Source organism: Aulonocara sp. 'chitande type north' Nkhata Bay, linkage group LG3 (genome assembly GCF_057382095.1).
Source record: "Aulonocara sp. 'chitande type north' Nkhata Bay isolate Kocher_YH1m ecotype deep benthic linkage group LG3, A_spYH_male_GT1.1, whole genome shotgun sequence".
NCBI classification, from domain to species: Eukaryota; Metazoa; Chordata; class Actinopteri; order Cichliformes; family Cichlidae; genus Aulonocara; species Aulonocara sp. 'chitande type north' Nkhata Bay.
The window spans coordinates 61,754,627-61,776,915 of NC_141346.1; the positions used below are offsets into that span (position 1 = coordinate 61,754,627).

General features: G+C 44.0%; 1 long non-coding RNA gene and 1 pseudogene across 3 annotated transcripts; both read right to left on the reverse strand.

The window, feature by feature from the left end:
• Window positions 1-6,686: 6,686 nt before the first annotated feature.
• On the reverse strand, window positions 6,687-8,766 carry LOC147336464 (uncharacterized; annotated as a pseudogene).
• A 6,132-nt stretch (window positions 8,767-14,898) lies between these two features.
• Window positions 14,899-20,803, reverse strand: LOC147336465 (uncharacterized). 3 transcript variants are annotated; one of them, XR_015128280.1, is made up of 4 exons: window positions 20,644-20,803; window positions 18,414-19,569; window positions 16,676-18,289; window positions 14,899-16,574 (listed from the first exon to the last, which is right to left on the reverse strand). It is a non-coding gene; the product is annotated as an uncharacterized LOC147336465 (long non-coding RNA). The 3 variants fall into 3 exon arrangements; XR_015128279.1 differs by having other exon boundaries at window positions 16,676-17,966; window positions 18,190-19,569; window positions 20,644-20,800; XR_015128278.1 differs by having other exon boundaries at window positions 16,676-19,569; window positions 20,644-20,801.
• Window positions 20,804-22,289: the final 1,486 nt, after the last annotated feature.

Genomic DNA, 22,289 nt, shown 5'->3' on the forward strand with positions numbered 1-22,289 from the left:
CTGCCCAGAAAACAACGAGCTTGCAACTACTGAACAGAGCAGGTGTGCAGCATTCTGCACAAGTATAGAAAAATGTTATAGAACAGTAAATAGGGTTTTTTTTTTATTTCAAAATTAGTAGGTAAATGACATTTCTTACTTACCTTTCGTCTGTCAATAACACAGTGCAGATATGCATCAATGACCTGTTTTGAAAAATCTGAGTTTATACAACAACAGCAACAATTTTTGAAGTAACTGCTTGAGTGCTGTACACAAAAACATCTAAAGGAATAGAATTGCTGATAAAGGTTCTTTCTGCATATACTGAAACTGGGTATTATGATGTCACAGATGTCACAACATCTGTGTTGTGGTTGATAACATTTTTTCCTGTTGAAGTGAATGGGTGAAACCTTATCAGAGTTTTGCAATATAACCCCCCCCCCCCCCCCCCCCCCACCTACCCGCACATTTTAAACTATTAATGGTCTCTGCACTGCAAATGCTTCAGAAGGAGCAGAACCTCGAAATCAGAATCAACAATGATAAGTTCTCTTACCTCATCAGAAACCACCGTGACCCCTGCAGTGTTCGAAAAGAGGAATCCAATAACTTGTATGGTCCAACAGCTGCCTCCAAGCGCCCAGTATCCTTTGCACGCCATAGCCTCTTTACTAAAAGAAAAATATGATAAGTTAGCTTAGGCATGCATGAGATTTGTAGTGGATACGCTTGGTAAAGGCCAACGGGCCACAACAGGAAAAAAGTCAATACAATAGGCATGCATTTACACGCAGAGAAATAGGAAAGGTACAGCGGGTGGGCAAAATAGAAAATTACTGACAGGCAGATCCATTTCCAGACTTCCACAAGCTCAGTGCACGTTGCATGTTTCTTTATATCCAATATGAGTTGAAGACTTCAAAATGCAAACAAAGTCATGCAACAGTCAATTAAGTTGCAACGCCAAACTGGCAACAAATGACCAACTGGTCAAAAAGAGTTGTTCACTATGTCACCTTCATTTTCTAACCTTTGTTTCCGGGAGGGAAGTTCTTGTTCACGCGTTTCTGGTCCTGGAACACAATTAAACTCCTTGTGTCAGCCGTTTTGGGTGCAGAATGAATCCTCTGGACTTTGCTGGCACTGAGGGTTAGCAGTAGGATGGCAGGGAGGCATCTTCAGGTCTGTGCTGCTGTTCACCGTCTGACTGCGAGTTGGGTATTTTTAATTGTCACTGATATTTACATGGTGGCTTCTTCTGTATGGCTTGATATGGTCAATGCTGTAGTGATTTCTTAAAGTTGCTCCTTCCGTGTTTTTTTAATCTCACACATTTGCCAGCGATGTCTTGAATGGTGTAGGGTCCTGAAAAATCTGGATCAAGTCTTCCTCCCTTCCTTCCACGTTTCATGTTCAAGAGAAGAACTTCATCTCCAACGCTGTACACAAGGTTTCTGTACTTCTGGACTCGTCTAGCATAAGCTTCCTTTTGTAAGTCTTGGGACTTTGCCATATTTTCCTCTACAGTTTTTTTTTAAACTTGATCTTGTGCGTCTCTTGTAGAAGATACAAAGTCACCGTAACTCGACTCCTCAGGGAGAATGATGGAGGACAGCTAAAATGTTCACATTAAAAAAGCACAAAATAAAAACCACACCGTCATGTAATTTAAGAAACTGGTCTTAAAAACAGTTAATCTAATGTGTCCACATGGAGCCCGTGTTAAGGTCCGTACTGGGCTTCAGAACATCAAGTGAACAACGTCAGATGGGACCTGGGTGCGTTGTCTCCTGATAGAAAGTGCTGAGGATCAGAAGGACTCAGGGACAACACGATATCTGTCCAGCAGAGGGCGGCATTATTCCAAACGGCTCATCGAACTATTAAACAAATGCACAGACTGCACAAACACAATGACTGCAACTCACAACGAATTACACCAATTACTACACCAAACTACAACATCGGCCTATGGCCTATTGTCCTGCATCATGAGAATGATGCAGGACAAAGTCTTATAAAAGCAGCTTTGTCCCTGCTGCCGTCACTAAACTTAATAACTAATAACTGTTTTTCTGATTTGATTAATCGCGTCTAATTTCCAAATATGTGTCTGTCAGGTTTAAATCGATGTGTGTGTTTGTGAAGGGATGACAAATGCTATTATTTTTCTGTAAAGCAAATTTACGTAAAAGTAAAGTAACCTTGATATGTCAGGATGTAGATGTCCCACCCAAAAACGTCATCAGCCCTGAAACATCGGTACTGTTCCAGGCAGCATTGCTGTCCACACGTCCATCAGAGTGTTAGAGGCGGCTGCCACGGATGTTGCAGTCTGCTCTCTGTTTCCATGAAACAACCACACTTGAAATGATCATTAAAGCTACCTGTACTAAAGGAAGCTGAGAACATGGCAGACGTGGGACTGACTGTGATCAGACTGTGACGATTGTTCTTGAGCAGATCTACAGGTCAGCTGTTCCACATCATGTTTCTAGGATGGAGCCGTTTGGAATAATGCCGCCCTCTGCTGGACAGATATCGTGTTGTCCCTGAGTCCTTCTGATCCTCAGCACTTTCTATCAGGAGACAACGCACCCAGGTCCCATCTGACGTTGTTCACTTGATGTTCTGAAGCCCAGTACGGACCTTAACACGGGCTCCATGTGGACACATTAGATTAACTGTCTTTAAGACCAGTTTCTTAAATTACATGACGGTGTGATTTTTATTTTGTGCTTTTAGTGCAGAGAGAGTCTCTGTGGAGGTTGGATGTTCTCCCCGTGTTTGTGTGGGTCCTCTCAGGGGACTCTGGCTTCCTCCCACAGTTCACAGACATTCAGGTAGTGGGGTTAGGTTAACTGGTGAATAAGTGTGAGCGTGAACGGTTGTCTGTCTCCTCACCCTGTGTCTGCTGGGATCCACTCCAGCTCGTACATGCCCGTCAGGCACCGTCCTCATACCTGTTCTGGTAAATCCAGTCCTGGAGGACACAGCTCACCTGGAATCTGTGTTCATGTTATAAAATGTTACATTTCATTAGAAGTTGGTTGTATTCCAGTTTTATGTTGCAGTTTTCACTTTTGAAAGGGAAGGTTAGTCCAGCTCAGTCAGATGCTGAATGCTCTCTTTCAGTACGTTGTTGTATTAAACGATGACTCAGCAGACGACACATTGTAGCCATGTTAAAAATCATGCAACAGACCCTTGGTCACGATGTCATTGTGGGGATGTCTAAAGGCTGGCTTCCTTCTAATAACTGTAACAAGTGTTTATGGCGCTCCTTGTGATGCTGGGTCAAAGTTCAGCCTCTGAAGACCTCGACGTGTTTGAAGTTATCCACAGGCTGCGAGGTCCACTTCAAAGGTGTTCTATGTTAGATGTTGGTCAGGTTAATCAAAATGGAAACTGTTGAGTTTACACATTAACCAACATGGTCCAGCACTAAACATCGTAAAGCCTTTAGTTTTTGGAGAGAGGATGCTGCCATCAAATTCAAAATGGGCTAATATTTTTCTTTAAATGTTTCATTTTCTCACTTTGTTTAAAATACTAGTTTATAGGATTTGCAAATGATTGCATTCTGTTCTTAATCATATTTAACACAGCGGATCAAACGTGGGGAAGTGGGTGTTATATTCAGATTGTGGGATACATTTAGGAAATGTAAAACTTTTGATGTTAATGTTGTTTATTTGCAGGGTTTAAAAATAAATGTGTTTATTGTTTGAAACTCATACTTGGCCTTCTACTCTTCATGGCTGCTTAACGAAGCTAACAGGGTGGACAGTCTGAGGAGCTGGGAAAGAAAAGCGTCTGAACTGCTTTAAATTTCTTGAAGACATTTTATCCAAGAAGTTTCTTCAGTTCTGAGAGAACGGCGCGGCGGTGGGTGTGGATAATGTTGCCGAAAGAAAACGGCGGAAGAGGGGCGGCTGAAGAGTAAACTTTCAGAAGTAAGTACTGAATATTATGTCACTTATTTATGTGCAGATGTTTAATAATGAAGAACATTAAAACATTCCTGTTGGCCACATGTTGGCAAAGTTATGTGACATTAGTGATGTTTGTACTTTCAGCGTTTACTTGGTTTTAAAGCCTTTACTTTAAAATATACGCTGTTCAATAGTCGACCTTAATCCTACAGAGAATGTGATGATTTTGTGGATAATTAAAGTCAGTCATTTATCCACAAACACAACAAGCTGAAAGTCAGTGATGCTGCTCGGTTTGCAGTCCTGAATATCACGGCACAAGCAGGATTCACTGCACTGTTAATGTTAGCTATGTTATATTGCTGCCTCTGTTCGGTGGTGTCGAGCCAAACGGACTTTAACGTGTGTTTGAACGAGCTGACGGTTCACTCGTTAAGCTGAAAGAAAGATGCTTTAATCACAGGAGTCACACATGTGTCCACTGCACCATCTGGGAACTCTTCTTGTTTAGCACTCGTAATAACACAAACACTAAATCCTCCTTCTCTGGTGCTGTTGTGTAACAGTGTGTACACCTGAGACTGTCACCTGTCTGTCTGTCCTGCACAGGGCTGAACTGGGACAAAAAATCGGCCCGGGCATTTTGACTAGAGACCGGCCCACCAAAAATGTGACGTCATTCAGGGGTAAAAACCGCAAAGAGGTACTAGCGCATGCAGGCTTTCAATTGAACTCAGCTACAGAGCGATAAAAAGAAACACAAAAAATAGCCGGTGTTGTGCCAAAAAGTGATTGTCTGCCAAAAAGTGATTGCTCGTATTTAAATTGCTATAAGTAACTTGTTGGGCTATAATATGTGAAACATATGTCAAATGCATCCCTCATGGATGACATAAAGTCATCTCTCCATCTCCATCTCCTGCTCTTTTATTTCTCTCTCTTGCTCCATCTCTCTCTGCTGCTCTTCTGTCTCCTCTGTCACAGACTTCTCCACTTTAGATGATAAATCAGCCTGGTGCAACATGTAAGGATTGGCACAATTTGTTAAGATTTTGAGGAGTTTGAGAAACTAACCTTAAGCATAAAATAAAATTTACTATCAGTAACTTCATAGCACCCGCCCAGCAGTATATAAACTCCGTCATGCTAGCTAGTACCAGTTATTCTAAGCGACTGTAAAAAGTCAGCACAACGAAAACAAACTACAACTAAACTTGGTTTATATCTGACACAGATAGACAGCAGGTCATAACTTCTTACCTGAAGTTCAGTTCCTCTGCCACTATGACCGGTGGCGGCCTCGGGTCTCTCCTCCTCTTGCCTCCCCTTTCCCTTATCCACCTGCTGGCCTCCACCACTTGCTGATGTTGCTAAATTTGTGGAAGCTATGCCACAGCTACCGCCAAACAATTCAGTTATTTTTGCACATTTGGCAGCGTCTGCCTGAAGGGCTTGTTTCTTTTTGGCCCTAATTTTTTCTGCACCTTCTTTCCTTTTTTTGTTCTCCATTTTCCTTAGTTCATTTATAAGATTGCTAAACAAGGGGGAGGGTGCATCCGCCCTCCTCGGCTGTAATTGGTCCAGCCCAGAGTCGATCATGACCAATTGGCCAATCCAACACCTTTCATTATTTATACCCTTCCAAAAGAAAAAAAAAAAATCGATCGGCCCATAAAAGCAAAAAATCGCCAGCGGCCCACCGGGCAAATGCCCGGTATGCCCGATGGCGAGTCCAGCTATGGTCCTGCACTGTCACGGTCCGGGGCAGCGGCCGTGTGGAGAGTGGAAGGAGGACCCAAAATGCAGCACTTATTCAGATGTGAGGGTGATTTATTGTTAATAACAAACACAAAGTGGAGATGACAAACAGAACTAAGGATGAAACTAAACTGGGATAAACTACACAGAGGAGTGGCAAACCTGAACATGAAGGGAGAACAGCAGGGAGAACACGCAGAGGATTACACCAGGTAGGAACACAGGTAGGAACACAGGTAGGAACACAGGTAGGAACACAGGTAGGAACACAGGTAGGAACACAGACGACGCGACGAGGAGCAGAGGAAATCACACGCTATAAATACACAAAGAGACACTGGGAAATCACACACAGATGGGGGAAACAGCTGGACCTGATTAACCTGACGAGACAGGGGAACACTAACACCAGGGACCAACAGAGGGAGCACAAACCCAGAACCCAGTGTCTAAAATCCCAAACACAAACCATCCCAAAACAGCCATGAATAATAATGAAAGTAATAACAATAAGTACATAAACATAAAGTCACTGAGTCATGGTCGCAGGACCATGACAGTACCCCCCCCTCAAGGGCTGGCCCCCGACAGCCACAGAAACACACCACCAGATCCGGGCGGGCGGCAGGGGGCCCAGGACGGAGGGACCGGACCACGACCACGGACGGAGGCCCCAGAGTCCCAAAACAAAGATGAACACAAAACCCACAGGGGAGCAGAGTCCAAAGCACAGTTCAGGAGGCCGTCCACGAAGAAGGCAGCGGCGGCGCGTAAAGAGTTCAGGAGGCCGGCCGTGCGGAAGGCAACGGCGGCGCGTAAAGAGTTCAGGAGGCCGGCCGTGCGGAAGGCAACGGCGGCGCGTAAAGAGTTCAGGAGGCCGGCCGTGCGGAAGGCAGCGGCGGCCACACAGGCGATGGCGGTCCGGGGGCCGGCCGTGCGGAAGGCAACGGCGGCCACTCAGGCGATGGCGGTCCGGGGGCCGGCCGTGCGGAAGGCAACGGCGGCCAGTCAGGCGACGGCGCTCGGCCAGTAGCCTAGCCAGCGGTCCAGAAAACGGCCGTTTAGCTCCAGACCCAAACGAGGCTGGGCCAGGCGAGGCTGAGGGCACGGAAGCCGGGACCGCAGCAGGCGGAGACGATGATGCAGACACGAAGGCTGGACCAGACGAGGATGCAGACACGGAGGCTGGACCAGGCGAGGATGCAGACACGGAGGCTGGACCAGGCGGCGATGCTGATGATGGACCTGATGATGGACCAGGCGATGCTGATGATGGACCAGACGATGCTGATGATGGACCAGACGATGCTGATGATGCTGATGATGGACCAGACGAAGATGAAGATGAAACCGGGCCAGGCGAGGATGAAACCGGGCCAGGCGAGGATGAAACCGGGCCAGGCGATGAAGAAGCTGCAGCTGAAGCTGGGCCAGGCGAAGCTGACACTGTAGCTGAAGCTGGGCCAGGTGAGGATGAAGCTGGACCAGAATCAGGCGTGGATGAAGTCGGGCCAGGCGTGGATGAAGCCAGGCCAGGCGTGGATGAAGCTGTAGCTGAAGCTGGGCTAGGCGAAGCAGACGCTGAAGCTGAAGCTGGGCCAGGTGAGGATGAAGCTGGACCAGAACCAGGCGAGGCTGAAGCTTCAGGCTGAGGCGTGGCAGTAGCAGGTGGTAGTGCTGCAGGTGATGGTACTGCAGGAGGCGGCGCTGCAGCCACAGGTGGAGAAGCAGCCGCAGGTGGAGAAGCAGCCACAGGTGGCCGGACGGGATCCTCGGGCCCCCCAGCCGACGTGGCAGCAGGTGTGGCATGAGGCTGGACGAGCTCCTCGGGCCCCCCAGCCGAAGAAGCAGGAGGCCGGACGGGCTCCTCGGGCCCCCCAGCCGACGTGGCAGTCAGTGTGGCATGAGGCTGGACGAGCTCCTCGGGCCCCCCAGCAGGCGAAGCAGGAGGCTGGACGGGCTCCTTGGGCCCCCCAGCAGGCGAAGCAGGAGGCTGGACGGGCTCCTTGGGCCCCCCAGCTAGTGAAGCAGGAGGCTGGACGGGCTCCTCGGGCCCCCCAGCGAAAACAGCCGCAGAACCAGTGGGCACCGCAGCCCCCGGCACACACGAAACAAGACCAGTAGGCACGCGGGCCTCTGGCACATGTGAAACAAAACCAGTAGGCACGTGGGCCTCTGGCACATTTGAAACAAAACCAGTAGGCACGTGGGCCTCTGGCACACATAAGGAGGGCTGCAGCTGCGCAGAGCACTGACCCTGCTCAGGCAGCGACAGCCCGGTGCAGTTCACAGCTGGCATCTTGGCCACCAGGGGTCCAGAGTAAGCTGAGGGTAGTAACCCCGCCTCTGGGGAAGCCCCGGAGTGAGTAACAGTCACTAATGTTGCCAGCTGTTGAGGAACAGGTCCGTAATGTAACAGTTTGTCTCCCTGCTCAGAAACGGCGGTGGAAAAACAGTGTGAAAATTGTGATTCAGCTATTACCGGAACCGTGGGTTGTAGCGATGCTAGCGGTGATGGTGGCGGCTGAGTGGCTAACTGGAGCGGCGGCAGAACAGGCAATTGCGCCCCCAGGGAGGCTAACGGCTGAGCTACTGACTGGGAAGCTTGTGGCTGGACACAGAACTGAGCCGGAGAATGGTGATAGAGTCCTGGCTCAGAAGGAGCGGCAGAGAAACAGTCTCTCGGTTTCACAGAGGGTCTGTACACGCCCACTTGCGAAGGGTCCGTTACCACGAAGGTGGGTAAGCGATCCATACAGTCTCCCATCCCGCTCTGAATAGCCCCAGAAAACAAAGTCCCGGAAACTGGGGAAACCAAAGCGTCCCGCTCACTCACCGCATCGGGCTGCTCGAAAGGGAATGCAGACGGAGGGTGAAGTCCAAGGTCTAAAAGGAGAAACTCCCGCTCCCACGGACATAGCGAGCCCAGAAGCCATGGGAGACCGGTCACCAGACGCTGTAGCCGCCTCTCTACAGCGCGCTGGGACGTGCCACCCGGGCTTTCCAGCCACAGGTCGATGAGCTCCTGTGTGGCATCGATGAGAGTCTCTCGTAGCTCCCTGGACGGATTAAGCGCTGCTGGGTCCATTTGGTGGTCGCGTCGTACTGTCACGGTCCGGGGCAGCGGCCGTGTGGAGAGTGGAAGGAGGACCCAAAATGCAGCACTTATTCAGATGTGAGGGTGATTTATTGTTAATAACAAACACAAAGTGGAGATGACAAACAGAACTAAGGACGAAACTAAACTGGGATAAACTACACAGAGGAGTGGCAAACCTGAACATGAAGGGAGAACAGCAGGGAGAACACGCAGAGGATTACACCAGGTAGGAACACAGGTAGGAACACAGGTAGGAACACAGACGACGCGACGAGGAGCAGAGGAAATCACACGCTATAAATACACAAAGAGACACTGGGAAATCACACACAGATGGGGGAAACAGCTGGACCTGATTAACCTGACGAGACAGGGGAACACTAACACCAGGGACCAACAGAGGGAGCACAAACCCAGAACCCAGTGTCTAAAATCCCAAACACAAACCATCCCAAAACAGCCATGAATAATAATGAAAGTAATAACAATAAGTACATAAACATAAAGTCACTGAGTCATGGTCGCAGGACCATGACATGCACTCTCTCTCTGTTTCTTTCTCTCTGATTGTGGAATAAAAGTATGAACATGTGTTTATAAGTCACACTTGTGTTTGAATCCTGCAGCTTATCACACATTTGATTTCCATGTGTGACGACTGCAAGTGTCCAGAGTGAGGACAGACTGAGGGACCCACTGCTGCACATCATCTGTGAGGCTTTGCAGCCCTGATGATCCACCAGGACAAACTCAACAGTGTGTGAGGAAGAGGAGGAGGAAGAGCCAGCAGCAGCTGACAGATGGAGAGAATAGACAGACTGTTCCCTGTTTGTGAAGGACTGCTAGGAAAGTTTAACATAACTGTCTGTCCTGAAGCAGTCTTATTAGGTAATGTTCAAATAATGTTATCCTCCCAGTGTTTCCAGTGTGGGAGAAAGTACTCAGGGCCTTCAAGTTACACACTATGAAAGGCAGCAACAAGTTTAATGTTCAGAAACCTAAAGTCTGTATCAGCAGCAGAATGGAGCTAAAAATAAATGTTTGTTTCAGTTCTATGAAGCTTTGAGTGTTTTGGATCAGTAGCACTGCTGTGTTTGTTGCATCATATTGCTGTGATTGTTTATATGCTTTATATATTCTGAGCTAAGTTGATCTATAGTGTTACATCATATTCTATAAGGATGTTATGTGTTTGTAGACTTTCTGCCCAGTTTGACCCATTTAGCAGAAGTCAGCCTGTTTAAGGCTCTGATGTCTATTCTGTATGACTTAAAGCAGTTATGACATGGTCTGATTTTCTCAGCCAATAAAGGAATATTTCATTTATCAGTCTACTCTTCATTCTATCAGACACAGTTATCACAGCTCGTACATTTGCTTTTTACACATATATGTAAGCACTGAGCCACATTTAGTAAAGCCAACATATTAAAATAACAATATTTCTCTCTTATATATGATACATCTATATACACACTGTCACAGATACTTGAGTGTCTTTGAGTGAAGATTTAAGGTGATAGGAAATATAAATAACTGCAGCTTGAATCTTTGACACAGAGTTCATGCTTCAGAGTTCAGATGTTCAGAGTTCATGGACCGTTGAGGCTGCGAACTTTAAGGCTGCAGACCCTGAATTGGGATACAGCCATCGACTGTGGAAACCTTGCAAGTGGATCGTAAAGGTTGTTACAGAGTCTTTCATGTCTAAATTTGCCGTTAATAATTATATAATTGTAGGAATCATCTAGTTTGCTTACACTGATTACGTTGGCACTTTGTTAGCGCTACAACAACGGTCAGACCCCCGAGGCATCTAAACTTTAGTAAGAATGTGCACTTTTGACACCTCTGGTTAGCATTTAGTGGTCAGTTTCAAACGTATTTGATTTTTGCTTGTTATGAACAAATTCACTTCACTACTTTTCACGATCTGTAACATCAATGCACATTGTTCCATTTACTGCATATTGCACTTTATTCATATCTCTCATTCCACCTGCAAAAACATTGTAAAGGTCGTCACAGAGAGTTTTATATATGTATAAATACTAATATTCTCTATTTATTCTGTTTTATTGCCAAGATGTTAGTTAGCCTTTGTTCAGTTGTCTTTTATATGTCAATAGATACGTATGTCACAAATAAAAGTTTCTTGTAAATTATGTTTTTGTAAAGAATTTTCTCCCAAATCTCTTACATGCTAACTGTAACGTGTTATTTCTGCTAAAACCTGAACTTAAATGTGTATATGGTGTTTATCTGTTTTTCTCTCTGTTTTAGATGCAAATATCAAATTGGAGTTCTGCCTCCAGGCCAGAATTGCAGGAATGCACCACGTGTTGGCTGTTTCACTGCCCTCTGTGCCCCACTTTCAGCCCTGCTGTCAGGGCAAAGATTGAGCAGCATATAAATGGACACATTCAAAGTGCTTTGCCTTTCAAAGGTATGTTGGTATTAAATATACCTCATAGTTAAAGTCATAAATATGCACTTCTTTTCAGCACCTCTGCAGGTCTTTGTTGACTTAAAAGTTATTTTTCACATTGTACAGTTCAGTTCATTCATCAGCGAGAGAAAAAAGTGTTTTCATTAAATATTTTTCCTGTTCACCACATTTCCTGACAGCTCTTGTGATCCACACCATTTTGCTTTCATTATTGAGGACGGCTTGGATATTTTTGTTAATATGTACAATCTGATTGTTAGATAAACTGACTGCATTCTATACAACTACATTTAAATTACATGTTTTTTCTTTTTTTCTCTCTTACAGACAAAATGATGTGCCGGTGCACTTTCACTGCCCTTCTGTAACATGACAGTCATACAGCGTGGGGATATGGCAAGGCAATTATTGTCATGTCAGCATTCAGGACTGCTCCCCACTGAACTCTCCGTGGAGCCTCGTCTCCCTCTCCATGTCTCGTCTCCAGCATCTAAACCATTTCCTGAATCTTGGGTAGAACATTCATGTGCTCCACCCTCTGTGCTAAATGAAACTGGGGCTTGTGGAAAGTCCATGAAAATGAAACGTCCTCACTGTGGTCTTAGTCTTCTTACAAAAAAACTTCAAGGCTCACATGATGAGGAGGCATTCAAACAGGTCAATAGATGTTTGCCTGGCCTGTCATCCACAGTGTTTTTGTGTAGAGGGACTTCTTCCTCTTTGTTTTTCAGTTTGCAGAGGACATGGAGCTCTTTTTAAAAGCATGTGCTGACGAGCAGAGACTACAGGTCAAAGCGATGTTTGACATTTAATGGACAGATGAAGGCACTGGCTGTTTGTTTGTGTTTTTTATCTGTTGTTTGTTTTTCAGTGTACAGAATTCCAGTTAAACTTATTATAAAATGCTGTTCACTTGTTTCCATACTTATAGTAAAAAATTTAAGTGTAAATGTAACAGCATTGTTTATACTTGTAACTTCAGAGTAAAAAGCTTATTGTTGATATTAACATTAATGTATTATCCTGTAATCAATAATATTTTTATGCATTTTACGCATTAACCCTCTGATCTCTATCCTGGCCATTTGGGGCCACTTCACTTCTCCTTGTTTGACTGCTACACTGCAGTGGACCAAAAGAATGACGCAGGTTTGATCTTAAGGCTCTAATAGTTGTGTGTGTTGTGCATGACATTGCAACGCAAACATGTATTTGCAAGATAGACTGGAATAAATTATGATGCATCAAATATTACACAGGCTGCAGTGAATTGTTGTTGATACAGGTTATTGAGCTTTGAGTTTCCCAGTCAAACGTAGCTTTGACACACATGCTAACACTCTTACTCTTGTACATTTCATAACAAGACACCATAGCCAAAATATTAGCTCTCAAAAAAAATTCAAAGCTGCAGCTGCAGCACACACAGCAACAAACACTGTTAGTAAATGTGTCCTGGAGTTTCTGCAGGTGCAGAAAGTGCTGCTGCTGTAAGTCAGCCTAACAGCTTCCAGATCACTGATATTTCTGGAAAGATGGCAAGAAGGGCATCACTGCTCATTTCTACAATCTCCCAGATCTTGGAATACAAGCCCCTGTCCCATGAAAACCACTTCACAGTAGTAGGAGTCCACTAAAACCTACAAATGAAGAGTGATCCTGGAAGAAATAGGGCGCACACTAGTGACCTCAACAGTTGCAAGACAGCCTTGTCCCCGATGCTTATATGAAAAAAAATATGAAGATTTATGAAACCATTAGGACTTTATTACTGTTTTATCTGAAAAGCTACTGGTAATATTTAACCTAACTGGGATTTAAAGTGTAAAAAACAGAATGTAGATAAAATTTTGGTTTTGATGAAAAGGAGTGGAGCTTGTGAGCCACAATGTAAGCAGTGTTGCTTTGCTGACATGCACTCGATGCTGGCAGTACAAGCATTGTAGTGGTTCTTATATTTTTGTAAACTAACTGTATAATATATTGAGCCATTCAACAGTACACAAATGTTTGTAGGCTCCTTTTTGTATGCAACCTGCATGTCTTTCTGAATTAATTGTTTGTTTATATCATGTTTTTCAGGAAAAAGAAGAAGTTAAAGTCAAGTGGAAGCCTTGCTCAACATGGTATGTAGTAACAACTTTGTTGGACGGGAACAGACATTCATACTGTTGATAAATAGTTATCACCTCAATTTGAATTCATGTATTTGGACTAAAGTAAATTGGGAGCTGTTAGCTGTCAAGCTGCTCCTCTGTGAGGAGCTTGATAGCTGTCCACCTCCAAAGTCCATTATGAGTTTTGGAGGTGGACATGGTCAACACTTTTAAGAGTTGGCATAAGACTTCACTTCTTTATAGAGCTTATAGTTGGGGCTGGTTCAGGTCAGCCCTTAGTTATGCTGTCATAGCACCAGACTGCTGGGGGTTAGTGTCTACTCGTGTCATTGTATATATCCAGGAATATGTGCCTGAGGATAGTTGTCATGAAATCAATATTAAATCAAAGGATTCCTTAATGACCACAGCTGGCATGAGTTCTCCAAAGCTGCCTGCTGTCTCAGGATCTGTCTCCAAAAAGAACCAGGGAGCGCTAACATGTTATGTTCTAGACTGATGAAGAAAATGCACATTAAACATAGTATAAACTCACTATGTTAAGTAATGTGAAGAGGATGCCTTTAGCTCCTATTGGGTTGGTTCCTTGATCAGTGCAATACAGAATCATTCATCTGGTTTGATGTAATGTCCTTCAAACACGTCAAAATGAGGCTCTGTAGTCTGTGTGGCCTCCACATGCCTGTATGACCTCACTACAACACCTGGGCATGCTCCTGATGAAGTGGCAGATGGTCTCCTGATGGATCTCCTCCCAGACTCCAGGACTAGAGCATCTGCCAACTCAGGCAGCAGAAGGTTCTCCACGGCGTCTCCAGACTCTGTCACACGTGCTCAGTGTGAACCTGCTTTCATCTGTGAAGAGCACAGGGCGCCAGTGGCAAAGTTGCCAAGCTTGGTGTTCTCTGGCAAATGCCAAACATCCTGCACGGTGTTGGGCTGTAAGCACAACCCCCACCTGTGGACGTCGAGCCCTCATACCACCCTCATGGAGTCAGTATCTGACCGTTTGAGCAGACGTGCATATTTGTGGCCTGCTGGAGGTCATTTTGCACAGCTCTGGCCTTTCTTTCCTACCCCACAGTACCTTTCCTTATCTTTTGTTTCCTACTAGTCTTTGATCACGGTTGTCTTTCTAGATAATTAATGTCATTTGTTCTGGGGCGAGTCACTGGCTCGGGTGCATTCTGGGACTGTCAGTTCACCAGTGTGCTGGCATGCTTCTTAACAAACACACCACTACAGCAAACATCTCAGTTGTACTTGTTGATTTCTTCAACAAAACACTGAACAAAACATGTCCTTGTGAGTGTGCTGCCTGGTGCTTTTACATTTTGTGGTAATTTGAGCAGCCCAGAAAGCATCCCATGAATTCAATTATGTTATTGTATCTGAACATGTACACGAGTCATTAAATTAGATGGGAAAGAATGATTCAGGGTAAACAACTGCACCAAGGGAATTACATTTTTCTTCTCAACATGTAAAATGTCTGTTGATAAGCAATTTCTAAAACAGACATTATAAAAATCACATTAAACAGATGTGATTAACTTTTTATTCTAGCAAACATAACATCAATGATGACACAATCAGTCTTCATCAGAAGTGCTCAAATCACTCTCATCGTCTGAAACGTCCTCCTCCTCCTCTGAGTCCATTTCCAGGAGTGGTTGGTGGCTGAGGATTCTCTTGTACACGTCCTTTACTTTGAGCGTTTCAGCTTTCAGTTCACTTTGTTTTTAAACCAGGCTATGGAGTCCTTTCTGTGCATCCTCCGACATGCCAACAAGGGAGGCTGTAAAAACAACAAAACTATTAAATATAAGTAAAACAAACAAACAGACAAAAAAACTCACCTCATAAACACAAGGAGTTAGGATCATGTAATTAAACTTTTTTTAAGGGAGAAGGCAGTGTTAGCTAGCAACCCAAATATAGGTAAAAGATCCAGTAAGACTTTAGCATCTGCTATTATTTTCAATCAATTCATCACCAAATGTATAAATAAATAAAAGATGTGCTTACAGTCTGAGGAGATTGTCCCCAACACCACAGATCGCATTTGCAACACTGTCCAGTGATGCTGCATCTCCCTGCAAAGGATCATCTCCTCCTCTCTCAGGCGCCTCACAGCCATCACCTTCTCAAAGACCTTTCTCTTTGTCCGGAGGTCAGCAGCAGCTGCAGTTTAACAACATCAGATGGGAAAACATAGCAGCATATTATGATTCAAGAACAAAACATTCAACTGCTGCTCAGATACTGGGAGTTTGTTTAAAAAGGATATTTAGAAATCAAGAGCTTACGTTCACTTGTGCTCTGCCAGGGCCAAACGTCGCTCTGCATGAGGGCATCACTGGATACGATTTGCTTTGTTGCTTGTTTCCTTGTTGTAGTCGTCAACAGCAGCCGCCAAGCGTTTCTTCTCATCTAAGATGACCTTGCGAATTCTGTGTCGCCTCTTGTTGCTATCTGTAAATAATCATAAAAAGGAACACCTTCACATAATGCATATATTTACATTTTAATCTACACTCATCAATTCGTTTGCTAGAACAAATCACATCCAGCTTAAACAAACCTGGATCTGATTTTATTCTGTTTACAAAGTAGCTGTACAAGCTGTACAAACTGAGCATCAAACGGTCCGTTTCAAAGAAACTGTGACACCATTTTGTCTGTAAAGACTTTGTGTTCGCACTCTGATGATGACGACAAGCTCCTCTACTCGTGCCTGCAACGCTCCAAGGCTGCCATCAGTTTGATCCGTTTCTAAGTGAGAGGAATATTAATCAGAACACAGGATGAGTAACAGTCACCAAACTACAGTGGACTCTGTAATCACTGACTTGATGATATTCATTATAAGACATCTGGAGCCTTCATGTGCTGCATTATCATGAGATAACAAGTATGTTGGTGTTCAGCTTTATAAAACCAACTAGTACGACATCACTTCAACCCAGGTCCAATCCAATTTGATCAAACGCAACAACTCTGCCATCAATTCTGCTTTTACAAGCTTATTTTTCATTGTTTGTTGACACTGTCAGAAAGATCTTAACTCTAAGTTCTTTAATGAGGCCATGGTGGGTCCTGTTGTTATACACGAGTGCATTATATTGAGACTCACCTTCAGCCCACTGCTGCAGTGTGTCGTCATCCACACCCAGCTCATTTCTGCTCGCATTCAGGCTCTCCACTTGTTCTCTAAGGATCCTTATGATCTAAGAATACATTAATAAATGTCATTCATATGGACATTTTTAGAGTACTGGTGTTTCCCCCCCATTACCACACACATTAAAATGGGTGTTGAAAAAATGACCTTTAGATATCTCTGGCTCAAAGTGCGGCCCAGTTGTTCCACTTTCCTTTTGTTCCAGCCCAAAGCCAGGAGGCTCAGCATGTCTGTTCGCCCTGCATTTCAGTTAGTATACAAATAAGAATGAATGAGCAGGAGACTGAGTGGAATCTCACACACAGACACACACCTGCTTTAGACATGTACTTCGTTGTGATGGCCGCCCTAGACAGGAAACTGTTTACTTGCTCCACCTCTTCTCCAACTGTAGAACCGTCCCCATCCTGAAACGCACCTCCCCATTTGATCTATAGAAAGGAGGTCACAATACATGACTGCTGAATTCATTCAACCTTATAACAAAATGTCTTAAACGTATCCAAGACTACAAGCTGCAGTATACCTCGCACATCCAAGTGTGAGCTACTCAAAATGAAGTACACATTAAGATAAAGTCAAGTAAATAGTATTACGACAACACCAAGAGAAAAACAAAATAAATATCCACCCATCCAAATATGTATCCACACACACACACGTATGAGTATATGGTTATGGCGTTAACGTCATTTTAACAAGATTAACGCTGACAGCACTGATATATATGTGTATCTTACATCATTTGTGTGTCTCTGGATGTATTTCACAAACTCAGCAACTTCCTCATCTTTCTCAATGAAGACACCTTCAAAGTTCCCCTGCTCTGAAGTGCTGAACGAACACGGTGACAGTTGTTTGAAAAGAAACATCAAAATACAATTTTTGTACAAATCCATATTTGATTTATGTACACAATGCATAACGTACCTTGCATTTGATTGAAAGCGATAAAGCTTGCAGTTTCCATCAACTGAGACGGCGAGCATGTCTGGAGTGCAGGCAGGGCAGCTAAAGCATGGCTCCTTGCACATCCTGTCCACCTCACACTTTACAGCACTCCACTCCAAGAAACTTTTACTGAAGGCATCAGCTGATATTCGGCCAGTCTTTTAAGTAGAGGACAAACAACAGAATATTCACGGACAGTCATCATAAACATTGATTTGCACAATTTCCTTAAACTTGACAAATTTAGAAACTCACCCTTCCAAAATGGGCTGTTCGTTCATCCAGCACTTTGACAAAGGCCTTAAGTGACATCCCTGCTGCAGCTTCTTAATGTCATAGAAAGACTGAAAGACATCCATTGAAAACAGGGTGCAGAAATTTAAGGTGCCAGGCCAATATCCACCACCCTGGAAGTCCTTAACTGAGGGGGACCACATTAGGCCACAGCTGGTGCAGCTCACCACTGGCAGTGCAAGGTTATAACGGCCTTTAGGAAGGATAAGGAGAAATCCAGTCATGGCTCAACAAAGACATTCATTTTTTCCCATGTTGTTTTCAAAGCGGTCTGGTAAATCCAAATGACCTTTGACAGGTGCCCACATATACTGCGGGCCGAGGGTAATTCAAAACAATGTAGCAATGTACAATTTGCACTAAAACCTGCAAACACATCTATTGTGTATGTACTGTGTGACAAAAGAGCAACTTACCATTTATGGTTACAAGAGCCACAATTGCACCGGGTGAAACCTCAACGTTACCTGCTGGGCAGTCACACACAGTCTGGTCTTTGCACAGGCAACAGCCGAACTAACATTAAAAACACACAATATATATAAAAAGAATTGGAAATTAAATGATACACAATAAATATACAATAACAGCACACACTCATAGTACATAGCAATAAATGCATAAGACTTAAAAACCGTACATATTGGATTGTGAAACTCTGATGAAGGCTGCAAAAACCCTCCTGTTACTGCCTCTCTGCTGTGCAGGACAAAGCGTGTGTGAACTGCAATATCACAGTCAGCACAAAGGAATGGAAGAGGCAGGCAGTCCAGACACCTCACAACTACTTGTTTGCCACACTGACACACACGGTGTGACTGTGGATCCAGAGTAGCTAACATATTGTCTATAAGACAAGGCCTGGCCTCTTTCCACTTTAGCAAGGACACCATGTTTCTGATCGCCCAGTGAGTAGCAGCTGACTCAGACAACGTCTCACAAGTCATGGCTGCGTCCTCTTCTCCATCCTCCAACAACTGAAGGAGCTCCTGACGAAGCACCTCAGTTCCACACACTAACAGAAAAAAAATAAAGAAACTCTTCCACAAAGTGAAAAACACTCTAGGCAGTATGTTTCTTAGGACTGCACAAAAGCCCTGCCTAACTCAACTATAACAACAAATATAAAAGTAAAGGAATCACAATATATACAAGAAGGTAAAGTACCTTTTGTTGGGTTGACACTGGCAACATAACTAGGTTCTTCACGTGGACACTGATGCTGATCTGCAGACACTGGGGGGAAAAAGAGATTGAAGAATATTTACTTACTGAAATTCTTTGGTGAAAACAAGTTGTGAGATAAAATCAATGGTTGTGAGAACACTGACCACGTGGCAACTAGTACTTCGACTGGATGATGGTCTTTGAGGAATAAAATCTCCCTGTCTGTCAAGGGCGGCATCACTTACATTTTGATTAGATACCTTGAGTTTGTAAATGATCAGATTACATAATTGGAATACAATGTATCCAATTCAGGGTTGCAGGAGGATGAAGCCTATCCCAGCTGATACAGGACAAAGACAGGCTGCCAGTTTATTGCAGGGCTAACACGATATGTGTAACAGAAAATCCACTTAAATGTTTGATATTTCTTATAATAATCATAATTATGACTATTATTTAAAGGGTTCTTTAAATAATACATTTTGATTTTTTATAACCTCTAAAATATAAACCTGAGCTGTTTCAGATTCTGACCTCTGACCTCACTGCAGCTCCCTCTTGGAAGTACGTCTGCTTCTTGTCTACCCCCAGTGATGACCGCCTGCCCTTGATATCACGTACTGTACCTGAGGAACAAAAAAGGACAAACACTTGCCTTCATTTAAGAAGTACATTCATACAGAGGTAATCTATGGAAACACACTAGTTCACCCTTTGGGAGAAATCAGTTCCTGTGAAACATTTCTGTAAATGAACATCATGTGGAGAATGAATGAAATGAGTTCTTCAGGTGACTCAGCAGTCCCACACTGACAAATGAAATCTAGTTAAACTATTAAGCATATTTGCTCTTCTGAAATCTGTGTTAAACAACAACAAACATAAATTAGTAACAAAAATACAGCTGAGTAGAGGCTTTACAAACCACCAGCAGCCATAATGCTAAATTTTAATCTTCAAATGTTTCTGAGCCGTCTTCAACCTGCTTTTAACACATTAAAGTCCCACAGTCAATGCAGCCTGACTCAATCCTAGATGTTCAGCACACAGAGACACAGAGGTGCCGTTTAAAGTTTAGTGATAACCTGAGTCACTGATCATTTGCAGTATTACAGAGTCTGGCAGTCTTTGCATGATGTCCACGTCACTGTGAGTTTCTAGCTGACTCTCAGGTGTGACAGGTGTGCCAGCAGGAAAGAGTAATAATAACCTGCATCCTGAGGTTTGTCATGCAGGATTAAAGCAGCCAGGCTTTGTTCACACAGCTGGGATTGTATTTTACACTGACCCTGGGTCAGTATAAGTATCATACAGTTTAAACGAAGCACTGAAACTTGCACATATTTATTACAGATGCACTGAAGCTAATCGAGATATTTGCTGTCAGTCTGTGGCTGCGATTAAACACTTTACTGGAAACTTTATTAACTAGTAACTTCATCAGTCATGACAGAAGCTAATATTTCTGTGCTAACATCGTTTAAACAGTAACAGCTTTCCTCCAATATAAGCTAACGTTTACACCGTAACTTTAAGCTAGCACCATAAAGACGGTAAAACACGTAATAACATCTACAAATGCATCTTAAAGCTGTTATATTAGCACTCGGTGTATTACTAACATAACCACATTAACATTACTGACACTCGCAGACTTTTAATAGTCATTCTATAAATGCTGTCCGTTTAAATGGTCTTACCTGGTGGTCCATATGGTCCATAAGTGAAGCAGAGGGAGCCTGACCATGCGTCACACGTTTGACGAGTTGGGAGTGAGAACGTGTTGGGCTATAAGGAACACACTCACTTCCTGAGCCCCGGGCAATAAGAGACGTTTTGTGTTTTATGATTTATTGATATGTTTGATCCTTTCTGAGCTGCGTTAATGAAGCAGTCATTAGAGCACCATGTCCGCTAGAATAGTTCTGTAGTTTGATGCTTGAGTCGTTGCAGACTTGTTGAAACTCCCTCACCCGTCAAAGCAGCGTCTTTGTTATTCGCGTCCAGCAGATGGCAGTGTTTCACTGTCTGACGGCTGTCTGACGCTTCAGCTGGATTATCCGTTTAAATGAGATAGTTTTATAAAACTTACAACAACAGGCCTGAACCTGCTCAGCTCCAAAGAGCTGGCTAAACGATGGGGCATGTTCAGAATCTTCCTGAAGTTTAACAATTTCCCAAAAAGCTCCACAAAGTGAATTTTCATATAAGACAAGAAGGAAAGAACAGGGTGTGACGTGGAAGGGGCCCTCTGGCAAACAAATTACTGCTTTTATTAAGTTATAAAACTCGCAGTCTTGTTCACGAGTGATCAGAGAAGGGAACAGGAGATGGACAGATGGATCGGTGCTGCGGCTGCAGACTCTTCACCAGTCCCTCTTTACCAGTCGATTTACGTCCTTACCCTCTGTCACAACGGGACTGAACGGACTCACGCGTAGGCTCTGAGTAGGGAACAATAAAGGTTTTTTATTTACAGAAGCACCAGGTGATCTATTTACACAGTGGGGAAAAGACGGGTTCCGGGAATCCACACACGAACAGGAGGGGGGAAAGACACTTGCAGTCCACACACGCTCCAAAGTCCTCACTCCATCCACGCTCCACGCTCCTCTTCACACTCCACAAGAAACACAAAAGCTCGCTCCAATCCTCACACACTTGATCGCTCAGGTAACACAGGGGCAGGTCCAGGGAAATCTATTCACAGAGATGCAAAAGGTTACTGTAAGAAGATCGCTAGGGAAACACGAGAACGAACTGAGCTGGGGTTAACACTGACGAGAGTCGGCAACGGTCCAGCGACGAGAAATACAGGGCTGCCATCTTATAAGGGGACTGGAACACTGTTGGGTGATGAGCCACAGGTGTGACCAGGTGCGTGGGCCAAGGGCAGGAGCCCACAGATGAGCTCCGCCCAGGCAGTGAGAGAAGGAGGGAGGGAGAGAGCGGGGACAAAATCAAAACAAAAAAACACATGTAGTCACACTGAGGCGACCGGGTAGACACAGGGACCCTGACACCCTCGCCTTTTTCACAAATGTCATGTATGAAAATCTATAATAACTCCAGTTATACGGATATCAATATCCTCATAAGTGAGGATATTGATAAACTGATTTGAACTTTTACTGATTTCTGTTTAGATATAAATTGATTCAAAGTGGTCAGATATGCAGATCCTGACCTTTCCTCTGGCAAATATATAAACTCACTGAAAACAGTTTGACTTTTCAGAGAGTTTCCTATCTATCTGTATTTTTACTTTAATAGTTAAGCACGATTAACATTTAGGAAACAAAAATAAACAAGTTAATAAATGAAATGAAATAATACTGATTTATAT